This window comes from Macaca fascicularis, chromosome 13, assembly GCF_037993035.2.
Source record: "Macaca fascicularis isolate 582-1 chromosome 13, T2T-MFA8v1.1".
Taxonomy (NCBI): Eukaryota; Metazoa; Chordata; class Mammalia; order Primates; family Cercopithecidae; genus Macaca; species Macaca fascicularis.
The window spans coordinates 119,741,009-119,756,881 of NC_088387.1; the positions used below are offsets into that span (position 1 = coordinate 119,741,009).

General features: G+C 36.4%; 1 long non-coding RNA gene across 5 annotated transcripts in view; it reads left to right on the top strand.

Moving 5' to 3' along the window:
• The window catches only part of LOC123568446 (uncharacterized), a 54,590-nt gene extending 41,006 nt beyond the window's left edge, over positions 1 to 13,584 (top strand). For 3 of the 5 annotated variants that reach the window (XR_010580612.1, XR_006691821.2, XR_012421814.1), the window contains 2 exons: positions 4,254 to 4,370; positions 10,713 to 13,584. This is a non-coding gene — a long non-coding RNA (uncharacterized lncRNA). The other 2 variants (XR_012421813.1, XR_012421812.1) reach the window with 2 other exon arrangements.
• Positions 13,585 to 15,873: the final 2,289 nt, after the last annotated feature.

Below are 15,873 nucleotides of genomic sequence, written 5' to 3' on the forward strand. Positions count from 1 at the left end.
ACAGACAAACATCTGTGAGTATCAAGACAGACCAGGAAAACATGACCTCACCAAACGAACTAAATAAGGTACCAGGAACCTATCCTGGAGAAACGGAGATATGTGACCTTTCAGAGAATTCAAAAGAGCTGCTATGAGGAAACTGAAATTCAAGATAACACAGAGAAGGAATTCAGGATTGTTTCAGATAAATTTAACAAAAGATTCTAAAATAATTAAAAATAATCAAGCAGAAACTTTAGAGTTGGAAAATGCAACTGAGACTTTTTGGTTTTTGTTTTGTTTTTGTTTTTGAGACAGAATTTCACTCTTGTTGCCTAGGCTGGAGTGCAGTGGCACGATCTTGGCTCATTGTAACCTCCGCCTCTTGGGGTTCAAGCAATTCTCCTGCCTCAGCCTCCTGAGTATCTGGGATTACAGGTGCCTGCCACCATGCCCAGCTAATTTTGTTTGTTTGTTTGTATTTTCAGTAGACACAGCATGTTGGCCAGGCTATTTGCTGTTCACAAACTCCTGGCCTCAGGTGATCCACCTGCCCTGGCCTCCCAAAGTTCTGGGATTACAAGTGTGAGCCACCGTGCCCGGCCCATTGGAGACTTTAAGTAGCAAAATTAATCAAGTAGAAGAAAGGGTTAGTAAGCTTGAAGACAGCCTATTTGAAAATACAAAATCAGAGGGAATTAAGAAAATAATAAAAAACAACAAGCACACCTACAAGATCCAGAAAACTGCCTCAAATGGCAAATGTAAGAGTTTTGGCATCAAAGAGGAAGTAGAGAGACAGAAATAGAGAGTTTATTCAACAGGATACTAACAAAGAACTCCTGAAATTTAGAGAAAGGGATCAACATCCAAGTACAAAATCATCATAGAACATCAAGTAGATTTACCCAAGGAAGATGACCTCAAGACATTTAATAATCAAACTCCCAAAGGTGAATGGTAAAGAAAGAATCCTAAAAGCAGCAAGAGAAAAGAAACAAACAACATGCAATGGAGCTCCAATACATCTAGCAGCAGACTTTTCAGTGAACACCTTAAAGGCCAGAAGAGAGTGGTATGATAGATCGAAAGGGCAGGAGGAAAAAAACTGTTACCTCAAGGTAGTGTATTTGGTGAAAATGTACTTCAACATGAAGGCAAAATAAAGACTTTCCCAGACAAACAAAAGCTGAAGGATTTTATCAACACCAGACCTTTCCTACAAGAAATGCTAAAGGGAGTACTTCAATCAGAATGAAAAGGACATTAATGCACAATTAAGAAAACAATCATCTAAAGGTACAAAACTCACTGGTAATACTAAGTACACAGAAAAACAGAATATTATCACACTGTAACTGTGGTATGTAAATTACTCTTACTTAAGTAGAAAAACTAAATGAACAAGTCAAAAATATTAACTACAGCAACTTTTTAAGACGTAGGTAGCACAATAAGAGAAATAGCAACAACAAACTGCTAAAAAAGGGGGGGAAATTAAGGCATAGAGTCTTTATCAGTTTTCTTATTGCTTATTTGTTTGTTTATGCAAACAGTGCTATGTTGTTATCAGTTTAAAATAATGGGTTATAGGATAGTATGTGCAAGCCTCATGGTATCCTCAAACAAACAAACAAAAAACATGCAAAGGATAGACAAAAGATAAAAAGCAAGAAAGTAAATTATATCATCAGAGAAAATCACCTTTACTAAAAAGAAGACAGGAAGGAAAGGAAGAGAAGACCACAAAACAATCAGAAAACAAATAACAAAATCATAGGAGTAAGTCCTTACTTATCAATAATAATATTGAATGTAAATGGACTAAACTCTCCAATGAAAATCATAAACTGGCTGAATGGATTGAAACAAAGGACCATTAACCTATTGCCTACAAGAAACACACTTCACCTATAAAGACACACATAGAATGAAAATAAAAGGATGTAAAAAGATATTCCATACCAACAGAAACCAAAAAACAGCAGGAGTAGCTATACATACATGAGACAAAATAGAGTAGATTTCAAGAGAAAAACTATGAGAAGAAACAAAGAAAGTCACTATGTAATGATAAAGGGGTGAATTCAGCAAGACAATAAAACAATTTTAAATATATATGCACCCAACACTGGAGTAGCCAGATATATAAGCCAATATTGTTGGGGCTCAAGAAAGATATAGACTCCAATACAATAATAGCTCGAGACTTCAACACTCCACTTTCAGCATTGAACAGATCTTTCAGACAGAAAATCAGCAAAGAAATATCAGACTTAATCTGCACTATAGACCAATGGATCTAATGAGACCACTAAAGAGGAAATAGATCTAAGAAACATCAGACTTCATCTGTACTATAGACCAAATGGATCTAATGAGACCACTATAGACCAAATGGATCTAATGAGACCACTATAGACCAAATGGATCGAAGAAACATCAAACTTCCACACTGTAGATGAAATGGATCTAGATGTTACAGAACATTTCATCCAATGGCCACAGGATACACATTCTTTTCCTCAGCGCATGAATCATTCTCAAGGATACAGCATATGTTAGGTAACAAAATTAGTCTTAAAACACTCAAAAAGATTGAAATAATGTCAAGCATCCTCTCTGACCACAATGGAATAGAACTAGAATTAAACAACCAGAGGAATTTTAGGAACTATGAAAATTCATAGAGGCATAGTTTCTTTCATGATATGATTATTACACATTGCATGCCTATATCAAAATATCTCAAATACCCCATAAATATGTACACCTACTATGTACCCACAAAGTGTTTTTTAAGTTAAAAAACTTACCTTGAAAACCTTTAGAAATATTTATTGGCTGTTTTTGCCAAAGCAGCTAGTCAAGTATTTTGCTTTTTATTTGAATTATTTGTCTTGTTCTTGTTGATTTTTCTTATTGATTTTTTTGAAATTCTTTTTATATTCTGGATAGAACTTTTCTGTCAAGACATAAATCATATGTATGTATGTGTATGTACATATTTACAATGTGATGATTAGAAGCTCTTCTATTCCAATTAACCAATTTTTCTTTTATAATTGGCATTTGTAAATTTGTCTATTTTTCTTTATTTCACCTTTTTTGTATTAAATTATCTATTTTGTATATATGTGTGTACTATATATATGTGTAAAATATGCACACATACATACACATATACATACACACACACACACACACACACAAAATCCAGCTTTACCCAAGATATTGTCTTAGTTAAGTTGCCAACACATGGTGTCATATGCTGGGTGGCTTACAAGCAACAGCAGTTTCTTTCTTACAGTTCTGGAGGCTGAGAAGTCCAAGATCAAAGAACCAGCAGACTCAGGGTCTGGTGAGGGTCCTCCTCCAGGTTGCAGGCTATCCTCTTCTCCCTGCGTCCTCACAGGGTGAAAGGGGAAAGGGGTTTCCCTGGGGACTCTTTAATAAGAGCACTAAATCCATTCATGAGGACTCTGCCTTCATGACCTACATACCCTGCAGAGGCTCCATTTCCTAACGCTGTAACACTGGGGGTTTGATTTTCAACATATACATTTTGTGGGGACAAAAAAAACTAGTCCATAGCAGATACAATTTATATCATGCAATGTATTCATTTAAAACATGCAATTTCATTTATTTCTTTCAAATACACAGAGTTGCACAACCATCACCACAGTTAATTTTTTTTTTTTTGAGACGGAGTCTCGCTGTGTCGCCCAGGCTGGGGTGCAGTGGTGCGATCTCGGCTCACTGCAAGCTCTGCCTCCTGGGTTCACGCCATTCTCCTGCCTCAGCCTCCGAGTAGATGGGACTACAGGCGCCCGCCACCACGCCCAGCTAGTTTTTTGTATTTTTAGTAGAGACGGGGTTTCACCATGTTAGCCACGGATGGTCTCGATCTCCTGACCTCGTGATCCACCCGCCTCGGCCTCCCAAAGTGCTGGGATTACAGGCTTGAGCCACCGCGCCCGGCCACAGTTAATTTTAAGTCACTCCTCACTCTCCTCAGTGTCGCCAGCCTTAGTCTGCCACTGATGCTTTTTTGTGTGTGACTGGCTTCTTTGATTCTATGTGATGTTTAAAATACATCTACTAAACAATATTCCATGTGGAATCAAGTGCATATACGACATTTTATCTATCTATGAAACAATGTATTGACACTTGAATTGTTTCTATTCATTTGTTTTTACAAACACAGTTTATATGGACATTCATGTACAGACTTTTGTGTAAAAATGTGTTTTCATTTCTCTTAGGTATGTCCCAAGGAGTTCAAAAGCAGGGTCATATGGCATCTCTGTGTTTAACCTTCTGTAGAACGGCCAAGTTGTTTACAAGGTGGCTGCACCTTTCTACATTCCTTCCAATAATGGGTGAGGGTTCTGATTTCTCTGTATTTTTGTCAACCTTTGTTATCATAGTTTTGATACTAGCCATCCTAGTGGATGTGAAGCTTTATTTCATTACGGTTTTGATTTGCACTTCCTGATGACTAATGATGTTGAGCATGTTTTCTTGTATTTCTTGGCTATTTGTATATCTTATTTGGGGAATGTTTATTCATATGTATTTTCCCATTTTTAATTGTGTTATTTTATTTCTATTACTTTTTATACAATCGACCCTTGAACAATATGGTTTAAACTGTATGGGTTCACTTATACATGAATTTTCTTCTACCTCTGCAACCCCTGAGACAGCAAGACCAACCCGTCCCCTTACTCCTCCTCCTCAGCCTACTCAGCGTGAAGATGAGGGAGATGAACGCCTTTATGAAGATCCAATTCCACTTGATAAATAATATTCTCTCTTAATAAGTTCAACTTAATAAATAATAAATAATATTATCTCTTAGGAATTTCTAAACATTTTCTTTTCTCTAGGTTACTTTATTGTGAAAATACAGTACATAATGTATAACATATAAAATAGTGTTAATTGACTCTATCAGTAAGGCTGTCAGTCAACAGTAGGATATTAATAGTTAAGTTTTTGGGGAGTCAAAGATTTTATGCAGATTTTTGACTGTGTAGGGGCATTGTTAAAGGGTTAATTATGTTAGTCCCTAAGATATGGTTTCCTAATATTTTCTTTCATTCTGTGGTTGTCTCTTATTTTCTTAATGGATTCTTCAAAGCACACAAATTTTTAATATTGAAGAAGTCTGTTTCATCATTTTCTTTCTTTGTTTGTTTGCATTTTTAGTGTCATATCTAAGAAACTGTAGTCTATTTCAGGATCTCAAAGAAAGGCACTGGTTTTCTTCTAAGAGTTTTATAGTTTTAGCTCTTATAGTCAGGGCTTTGATACACTTTTAGTTAACTTTTTATATATAGTTTGAGGTGAATATGCAATTATTCCAGCATCAGTGGTTGAGAAGACTGTTCCCTCCCCTATTTAATTGTTGTGGCACTGTTGTCAAAAACGAATTGACAATTAATGTGAAGATTTACTTATGGGCGCTGAGTTGGATTCTATTAATCTGTGTGTCTCTCCTTACACCAGTGCCAACTGCCAGTGCCATGCTTTTGTGATTACTGCAGCTGTGTAGGCAGCTTTGACATTGGGAAGCCCGCGTCCTTCAGCTCTGTTCTTCTGTTTTAAGATGGTTTTGACTATTCTGGATCCCTTGAATTCCATATTAATTTTTGTCTTGTCAGTTTCTGCAAAACTAATGGCTGGGATCATGACGAATATTGTGTTGAATCTTTAGATCAATTTGGGAAATATCATCTCAATAATACTAAATCTTCATATCTTAGTTCAAATGATATATTTTTATTTATTTAAATCTTGTTAAAATTTTTCAACAATATTTTATGGTTTTCAGAGTAAAGCTTTACATTTATTTTGTTAAATTAATTTTGATTTGATTAATTTCGTTTTGTCAAATCGTTTTATTCATGTTGATGCTTTTGCAAATGGAATGGTTTTTTATTTAATTTTTGGGCTTTTCATTGCTAGGGCAAAAAATACGATTGATTTTGGATGTTGATGTTCACAAAATTCTTTATTAGCTCTAACAGTTTTCAGAAGTTTCCTCAGGATTTTACATACATAAGATGATGTTGTCTACAAATAAAGGTAGTTTTACTCCTTTCTTTCCAATCTAGATGCTTTCTATTTCTCTATCCTGCCTAACTGCCCTGGCCAGAACCTCCAGCACCATGGTAAATGGAGCGGCTGAAAGCGGAAATCACTGAGTTGTTCCTGATGTTAGGGGAAAGTGTTTAATTTTTTCACAGCACAATCTGATGTGTGCTGTGGGGTTTCCATGGCTGCCCCCTTCACCAAGTTAAGTTTTCTTCTACTCTTAGTTTTACAGGTTTTTTAAAGTTATTATTAAGGGGTAGTAGATTTTGTCATTTGTTTTATTCTTCATCTATTGAGATAATACCATATTTTTGTTATTTATTCTATTAACATGATGAATTACATCATTAGATTTTCACATGGTTAAAACAATCTTTTATTCTTGGGATAAATCCCACTTGCCCATTGCATATAATCCTTTTTTAAATGTTTCTAGATTTAGTTTTCTATTATTCTGTTGATGATTTTTGCATCTATAGTGTAGATAGGATTTGTTTTTATTCTATAATTGATGCAAAGGGAGACTTCCGGAAGTTCAGCACATTTCCAAGCTCATGCAGGTAGAAAATGAAGGAGCAAGATTCAAGCCTGAGATTAGTTGCAATGACGACTTTCAGTTTAGGTGACATATTTAGCTACTAAAACTAGGAATTCCAGATTAGAAGAAGAACGCTGTTTATTATTGTGACCTCATGAGGATTTAGTACTCCCCCAAAGAAAGACCATTTTCTCAACTGCCTTCCTTAAAAAAGAAAAAAGTCAGATTGTTTAAAAAACAAAAAAGCTCTAAATGCTAAAAATATCAATCAAGCCTTCTGCCTAGCTCTCCATAGGTGAAAATGACAAAGCTATATAAGAAAATAAATTAAATAATTATCTGTACCATAATAAAGAGGGATCTACCCCATAGTCTTATAGAGAATTCTTTTTGGAGTTTTTCAGGTTTAATTTCAGATTCCCAGTGGACAATTAACAATTTGAGATGTGCAAGTTACATAGGCATGTCACTCAGGACCGATAGATGTTTAAGTCTTGCAAATAAAATAAATGTTTCTACATTTTAAAAAGGACACTTTGATTTCATGAATTATCATATATCTGTTACCTTTGGGTTTACAAATAGTGCCAATGTACAGCATGGTGACTGTAGTTAGTAATACTGTATTATGTATTGAAATTTGCTAAGAAAGTAGATTTTATGTGTTTCTTACTCCACACACAGACACACCCACAAAATGGTAACTGTGTGAGGTGATAAACATGTTGACTAGCTTGATTGTGTAATCATTTCACAATGTATACATATAGCAACACCCCACTTGTACATCTTCAATATATGTGATTTTTAATTTGTCATTTATGCCTTAATAAAGCTGGGGGAAAAAACAGTGCCGTGGAGCCACATATCAAAATATCTTTCTTTCTTATCTATTGAGTATCAAGCTAGTATGTGAAGAGTGGATGGAATACGTTATAGCATTACTGATATTCGGCTTTAATTAAAACTTCTTGATAAAACTTCTGTTTGGCATTATTTCAGTTAGCCAAGCCACTTTTCTATTTCTCTTAAATTCCCTCAGCATCTGGTACAATGCTGGGTATATGTTAATCTGATTAAAATTAAAGAATGAATATAAAATTACTTCTATAACTTATAAAATACCATACAAATATGAGATGTCAATAATTAAGAATATAGTGATAAGAATGCAGTAAATATGTATTAAATTTAATGGCATTATAGTTCTAGATTATCTTATAATCAAAGTCATGTTAGTACACACAATATAATATAAAATTGGGTTCTTAATCATCTTTTGAAGATCATGATGAAGTCTAAACAAGACATTTAAATGTCCGTTGATCTAGAAATACCAGGTAACAGGTAAAAGCACAAGTAGAATGTATTTTTATTTATTTATTTATTTATTGAGGCAAGGTTTATCTGTGTTACCCAAGCTGCAGTGTGATTATGGCTCAGGGCACCTTGACCTCACTTGATCAACAAGTAATGTTCCCACCTTAGCCTCCTCAGTAGCTAGAACTCTAGACACATGCCACCATGCCTGGCTAATTTTTTTGGTTTTTATTTTTTGTTGAGATGGGGTCCCACTACGTTGCCCAGGCTGGTCTCAAACTCCTGTGCTCAAGCAGTCCTCCCACTTTGGTCTCCCAGATTTCTGTGATTACAAGCCATGAGCCACTGCATGTAGACATAATTGATATAGAATATTAGCGACAGTGAAGACTCATATCGTCAGTGAGACTTTTTATGTACTTGTTCTGAGGAGAAACACTATGCTCTATGAGCCCTATTCAGAACAAGTTTGAAATGAAGTGTGAAATTAACAAAAAACACTACTCAGGTTGAGTGTAGAGAGTAATACAAGCACCTCATAGACTTAAGGACATTAAAGTTCGAGTTGCTCAGGGAAACAAAGTAAGTGGTGGTGATTGAACCACTTGAAATGTTCCTTCCTTTGTGCAAACAATGGTGGATTGCCAATTTTCCTGATTTGCTAATATACAGTTGCTAAGTGTACTATTTCCTTTGGAAAAGAAGATGGTGTACCTTCTGTGGCAAATAAAAAGTTATTTTATTAGTTTGATGTTTTTACTGCAAGCAAATACAAACCCCAACACAAAGCAACTTAAACATTATTTTCACAAATCCAGAGGTAGGATGGTTATGTCAATGTTCCAACCATATCATTAGAACCTGGGTTTCCACATGTCTACTTGGCCTTCCCCAGGCACCGGCCTCCCACTGAGTTTACCTGTCTTCTTTATTGGAAACACCCATCAGGCCATCTGATTGGCCAGGATTGTGTCAGATGCTCCAGCCTAAACCCATCACTACCAAGGGGACTGAGAACTCTCATGAGTGCCTTAACTGGAGGAGGTAGAGACATGCTTAGCGACATCAGGGCTCTGCTCGCAGGAAAGAAGGGGAAGGATGTCGGGCAGACATCTGCAGTAATGTTACGGTTCTCTGCTTAAATGAATGTCTTTTTCTTTTCTCCCAAACGATAAATAGTGATGTAATATTTTCAATGTGTTTTCTTCTTACCTGTAAGTTTAACTTTGATTTAGGATTTTTCTGACCCTTGGAGATAAGGATGACAGAAGCCTTGGGGAGAATAATGGCGGCACCATAACGAACTGGAGCTTTGTAATCAGAGTAATTTCATCTCTGGATTCGATTCTCAGTTAACGTGTGTGACTGCTATCTAAACTCCTCTTTCCACACGTCCCCCCTGGGGCCTTTTCTGATTGCAGCAGTTGTTTTTCGTATTATGCCTGCATTAAACATGAAATTTCAGCTGCCGGAATTGAGCTTGCCTTTTTCTGACAAGATTGCAAACAGCTTAGCTGCAGCCATTAGGATCAACATAAACAGTCTCGTGAAATGGGTAAATGAGTTCATGTGCGCAGGGCGGAAACCTCTTCAAATAAGGAGGCCACTACAAGAGGAGAAGTTAGTAGAGTGCCATCACTGTATACAAGAAAGGATGCAAGAAGTATGCCTGGGTCTTGTTCAGAGAGACTGGAACATGTCCATCGAAACACCAGTCATATCGTTGGGCTGACATTATTCCCCACCCCCTTCTCAAGGGTTAGGACTGGCTTAGATGGAGCAATGAGGATGGGAAATAGTTTTGGTGACCCCATCAGTGAGGTCTTCTTGATCCTCTCTCAAATCTGTCTCAATACGACGTCACAGCTGCAAAGACTCAAATTTGACTTCCAAACACTTGAAAAGTAATACGCCTTAAGTAGTGAATTGGCAGAAAAAATAACATTGACTAACATGAAAGACTTCATTCAGATCCTCTTTGGAAAGCCCTGTCTTGTTCCGGTCTGTGTTAGCTGCTCCAATCTCACTCTGCTGGCAAGCAGTTAAAACCTGTAAGGACCTAGCCCACCACCTGCTGTTTGCTGAAAGCTCACCATCTCCTCACTCTCTCCCCACTTGCCCCTGCAATCCTCCAGTCTGGGTTTCTCAACATGAGTGCTGCTGACACGTGTCACCAGAGAATTCTTCATTGTCAGGGGCTGTCTTCATTGTAGAAGGGTAATGAGCTTCTATGGCCTTTACCCACTACACACAAATAACATTTACCAAAAGTGCAGGCAAAATGCAGACCCAAAAAGTCCAGGGTATATTGCCAAATTCTCTGAAATTGCCAAATTCTCAGAATCCTCTGGTGACACGTGTCAGCAGCACTCATGTTGAGAAACCCAGACTGGAGAATTGCAGGGGCAAGTGGGGAGAGAGTGAGGAGATGGTGAACTTTCAGCAAACAGCAGGTGGTGGGCTAGGTCCTTATAGGCTTTAATTGCTTGCCAGCAGAGTGAGATTGGAGTAGCTGCCACACAGACTGGTACAAGATAGGGGTTTCCAAAGAGGATCTGAGGACAAATCACCCCTGATTAAGAACCACAGCTGTAAGTAGTCTGTGCCTTCTTCGGGTTTCTGGATCTATCCTTTTCTGTAACCTCTCCCATTTATTTTTCCATCTCCCACATCCTCCAAGCAAAACAAACAAAAATAAATAATCAGAACACATCCTATTTAGAAGGTCATCAATTAAAGGTTATTTTTCTCCTTTTCCATGTAGAGTCAAATGGAAATCAAGACAAGAATTCCAGTGTGAATACCAGGGGAGCAGTATGTTTGGATTTCCAAAACAAGGGGCCAGAAGAAGAATATCAGGTGCAAAGCAGGAGATAAGGAGTCCAGGAAAGTAGAAAAGTGGAAGCAGAGAGCAAGATGGAATGAAACAGAAGATTCAGGTCTAAGATCTGAAGCAACAAATGAATTGTGCCAGCTGCTGATTCTTTGTGAATGCTCCCCACAAGAAGTAGGGGCGCTGGGTCATTCTGGAGGGAACTAGGGTGGGACAGAAAGCAGAGAAGACCGAGAATAAAGGTTATGTGGGCAAGGCTACAGGAGAAGCAGCGGGAGGAAGAACAGACGGGCTGGACTAAAAACGGAATTAGGTAAACCACATTGGACACCATCCTAAGGCAACGTTTCAGGTGTGGTCAAAAACATACAAAAGTACACTAATAAATTTTTATACTTTGTCAACGTGTTACACTTAGGAAGTGTAACATTAAGAAAAAACCTTTTACTAATTTAATTTTAGAGAAAGAAACTTATACTCATGGGAGGAGGAAAATGTCTAGCTTCAGTTGGAAACAGCAAAGAACTTAAACATTAAAAATAAAATCAAAGAATATCACAAGTCAATAAATGGCTTACAGCAACAACAGAGAAAGAGGAGTATGAGGAGTATGGTTCTAAGGGAAATGGTGGTCACCAGCTGGCTTGGTGTGTCAGTGGCCTAGAGGACGAGGGAGGCGTCGGCTGAGCACCTGTGCTATATCAGGTTCTTGCTCAGCACATCGCATTGGATAGCTCACTCAACACCCACAAAAGCCCCAGGAAAGATTATCTGCCCCATGTTACAGACGAGGAAACTGACGACTCCTACTTGACTGAGGGGTTGCAATATCAAGCAGCAGAACCAAGATGCAAATCTTCATCCCATTCTTCAAAGGAACACTCTATCCTTAACCACACTTTTTCCTTTCAGGAGGTTTTGTTGTTTACAAATATACCTGTATTTATTTTTCTGTATTTGTTTATTTATTTTGAGACAGGATCTCACTCTATTGTCCAGGCCTCAATTTCCAGGGCTCAAGTGATCCACCTCAGCCTCCTGAGTAGCTGGGACTGCCAGCATGCACCACCATGCCCAACTAATTTTTGTATTTTTAGTAGAGTTGGGGTTTCCCCATATTACCCAGGCTGGCCTCGAACTCCTGGCCTCAAGTGATGCTCTCACCTTGGCCTCCCCAAATGCTGGGATTACAGATGTGAGCCACTGCACTCAGCCTCTCTGTATTTATCTATTGCATAAAACTCTTCTCTTTTGGGATGACAGAGAAGAAGTATTGATTAATCACACTATTTTGAACTTCAGTTTAATATACTTCTGTAAAAAGTAGACAACTCCTAAGTACACAATTCAAGAAATAATATCCAAGTTATTACACGCACTAAACTACCACCAAGGTCAAGAAATAGAACATTATTAGTACACCAAAATCTCCCATATTGTCTTATTTCCCGTCTCCTAGAAAGTACCCACTATTCTAACTTCTAAAATCATAGATGATATTTCTTTTAAAAAATTTTAAGTATATATAGAATGATACAGCATCAATTATTTTCTTTTGGTTTGGCTTCATTTGCTAAAAATTTTGTTTGTAAGATTTATCCATGATCCTACGTATATTCACCAGACAGTCCTCTGTTGTGTCAGCATGCCACAATTTATATGTCTGCTCGATTTTGGAAGGACATTTCATAAAATGAGTTGGGGCTTAATACATTCAGTCCTCCTATGAGCATTCTATGTTTTTCCTTTTATAAATCCACTTGCCCATTTCTGTTGGGAAGTAAAATTGCTGAATATGTACATGCACAGTTTAAAGTAGAGATTGCTAATTTTCAAAGAGTTTTCAAACTACACCAATGTAATGGTAGTTTATTTTATTTGTTGTACAGTTTTTTATCATATAATATTCCATGGATATATTAGGTTGGTGCAAAAGCAATTGCGTTTTTTGCCATTACCTAGTATCTATGAATTCTACTTTTCATGTTTTTTGTGCCCATGTACAATCATTTTATACAAACACACACACGCACATACACAAATTTAATAGATCACACCAACAGTATTCTAGAATAGCTGTACAACCCTGTGTATGAGAGTGTTCAATTGTCCCTTACAAACTTTCTTGGAGACAATTTATTTTCAATCCATTGTCACAGATCTTCAACAATTGTCTTAGATGCAGCCTACTGTTGTGGTTACCATGATAGACTTTGGGCCTAGAGTACTTGAGTTGAATTCAAGTTTTGCCACTTACCATAGGATCCAGCAATCTCACGATGGAGTTTATATCCCCCAAAAATGAAACCAGTATGCAAATAAATACTGAATACCGAATACTAAATACTATAGTATTGCAGCACTATTCACAATTGTCAAGATATGGAATCAACTGACGTGCCCGTGAGTGGATGAGTGAATAAAGAAAATGTAGCACAGAAGAGAATGAAATCCTGTCCTTCACAACAGCATGATGAGCCTGGAGGACATTATGTAGAGTGAAATAAGCCAGGACCAGAAAGATAAACACTGTATGTTCTCACTCATATGTGGAATCACTTAGTTTTTTAGCACTTCCCTCTGTCTCTCCATATGAAAAATGGAAATGATGATAACAAAAATACCTTATAGAATTACTAAATCAACAAATGAATTAATACCTGTAAGACATTTAGAATACTACTTGGCATATTATAAATTGTATGTTAAATATGAAGTTAAATGTTCTATTTTTCTGATATGTGTCTCTATATAAATATAGTGGACATTATAAAGATGCATAATAAATGCTTACTTAATATGATTATACTGCTTTCTTAATTTATCAAGTTCAGTCATTATCTACAAAATGTATTTTATAATAGATAAAGATGTAGCAGTTTTACATCCCACGTATCTCTGCCAGCATGGTTATGTCATAATCTTTGTTTAAATTAATAAATATTAATTACATCATGTATTTGTTTTTCTAGGGATATTTGCTGTAGCAAAGTACCACAAACTGCATGGCTTCAAGCAACAGAAATGTATTAACTCATAATTCTGGGGGCTACAGTTCCAAAATCAAGTCATCAGCAGGGCGGTGCTCTGTCTAAGATCTCTTACACACTGCTTGATTACTGGCAATCCTTGGCATTTCTTGGCTTGCAGTTATGTAACTCCAATCACTGCGTTCTTCATCACATGGTGTTCTCTCTGTGTCTGTCTTTCCACTCGTTTTGTAAAGACACCCATCACATTGGATTAGGGCCCATCCTCATGACCTTATCTTCACATGATTATAGCTCTAAAGACCCTGTTTCCAAATACAGTCACATTCTGATGTATTTTCAAGGTTAGGATTTTAACATATCTTTTGTGAGGAGATAATTCAATTCATGACACGGTATTATGTAAATAGTGTTCATGGCAATATCAGTAGAAATCTTTGCCTATATCACTCTACATATTTTTAAAAATCGTTTTTCCAGTGATCCATCAGATATGCAGTACTTTTAATCACTTTACTCCAAATAATCCATTGTAGCAAATAATCGGTCACTTCATGTCCTGAATACTTCCTTTCCAGAGCTTTGTATTCTTTTCCAATTTTTACTTTTTTTTTGTCTAGACCTACTATATAGCTGTCATACAGAAACTTAGTTCACAATTCTTTTGTGTTAGAGTTAATGTTTCCTGTTTTCTATATCTTGCTCTTTCATAACTTACTTTCACCTTTCATTGAAATGTATTCTTCCTTATATTACTAAGAAACAAGACATGATGGTCAAATTTTCTGAATCCTTAAATTTTTAAAAATTCTCCTATTATTCTATTTCCATAGTCATTGTATAGCTTAGCTAGGTATAAAATTGCAAATATTTTTTCTTCAAAATTTGAAGGTAAGGCTTTGTTTATTATCTAGCATAATATATCTTCCTTAAAAAGGCCAATGTCTTTCTAATTCTTGATCTCTTGGATGGAATTGAATGCTTTCCTCTCTGTCTTTATGGTAGTCTTAAAAGTTAATCCTCTTATACTGTTCCCATTCATAGACATAGGTATTTAATATATATGTAATTGACTTTCTATATTCCTAATTTTAATGTTTTTTCTTGTCTCCTGATTGTTCTATTTTCATAACATACTGCTCTTATTTTATAGATACAATGTCTTTTCTTAGTATTCTAAACTTTATAACCTTAAAAATTTTCTTTTCCTTAATGCATTATCTCTGTTCTCTTCATACCCGCTCATTGCACTTGTCTTAACTGCATTTTTTGTGTGTGTGTGTTGAAAACTGATTGCAAGTGTAAAGAGATATCTGACTGTTTAGATTTGCACATAGTATAGTGACAAGCTGATTAGGAGCTCTGAATATGTGGGTAAGACTTATTCATTGCTTAGCATCATTGCAGATTGATCAGCCTGCAAGGCAAGCATTTACTTTTAGGACTCTGAATGTACTTGGGTAAAATCGGGACTATTTAGTTTCTCCAGAGAATAATTATCTAATCTCTTGTTTGGATATTATGACTGGGGGTATATGTTCTAGGAGCTGAATTGTTAATTCTTTTAGGGGCTGTCTTTAAAATCATATTTAAAAGACCACTATTTTCTCAGCCCCACATTTTACTTTCTTTTTCTATAAAATAAACCTACATTCAATTTTCTAGCTGTGTGCATGGGGATTACATGGAGGCTGATTAGTATTATTCTGAATACACACAGTCAGGAAAATGTGGCATCTCCATTCACAGATGTGCAGTTGGTGCACCTGTTTCCATCTCTACACATCATCTCCTCACTTCACTGATACCGATACCAACAATTTCTGAGATTTTTCACATGATTTGCTTGGCAAATCAGTTTTCTCCTCTTTGATATCAGCCTATACAGATATTTTATTTGTAGCTTCATCCTCCCTCCTTAAAAAATGTGACTTCTCCATCCATATTTTGTATCATTTTGGTTGCTATAGATTTAAGTATTTTTTTTAAATTCCCCACTATTATAGAAAGAAAATACGTAAATATATGTGGTCAATCTGTCGTCATTGACCAGAAGACAATTTAGGGTTTTAATCTTGATGTTCCTCAAGAATTTTCTGTAA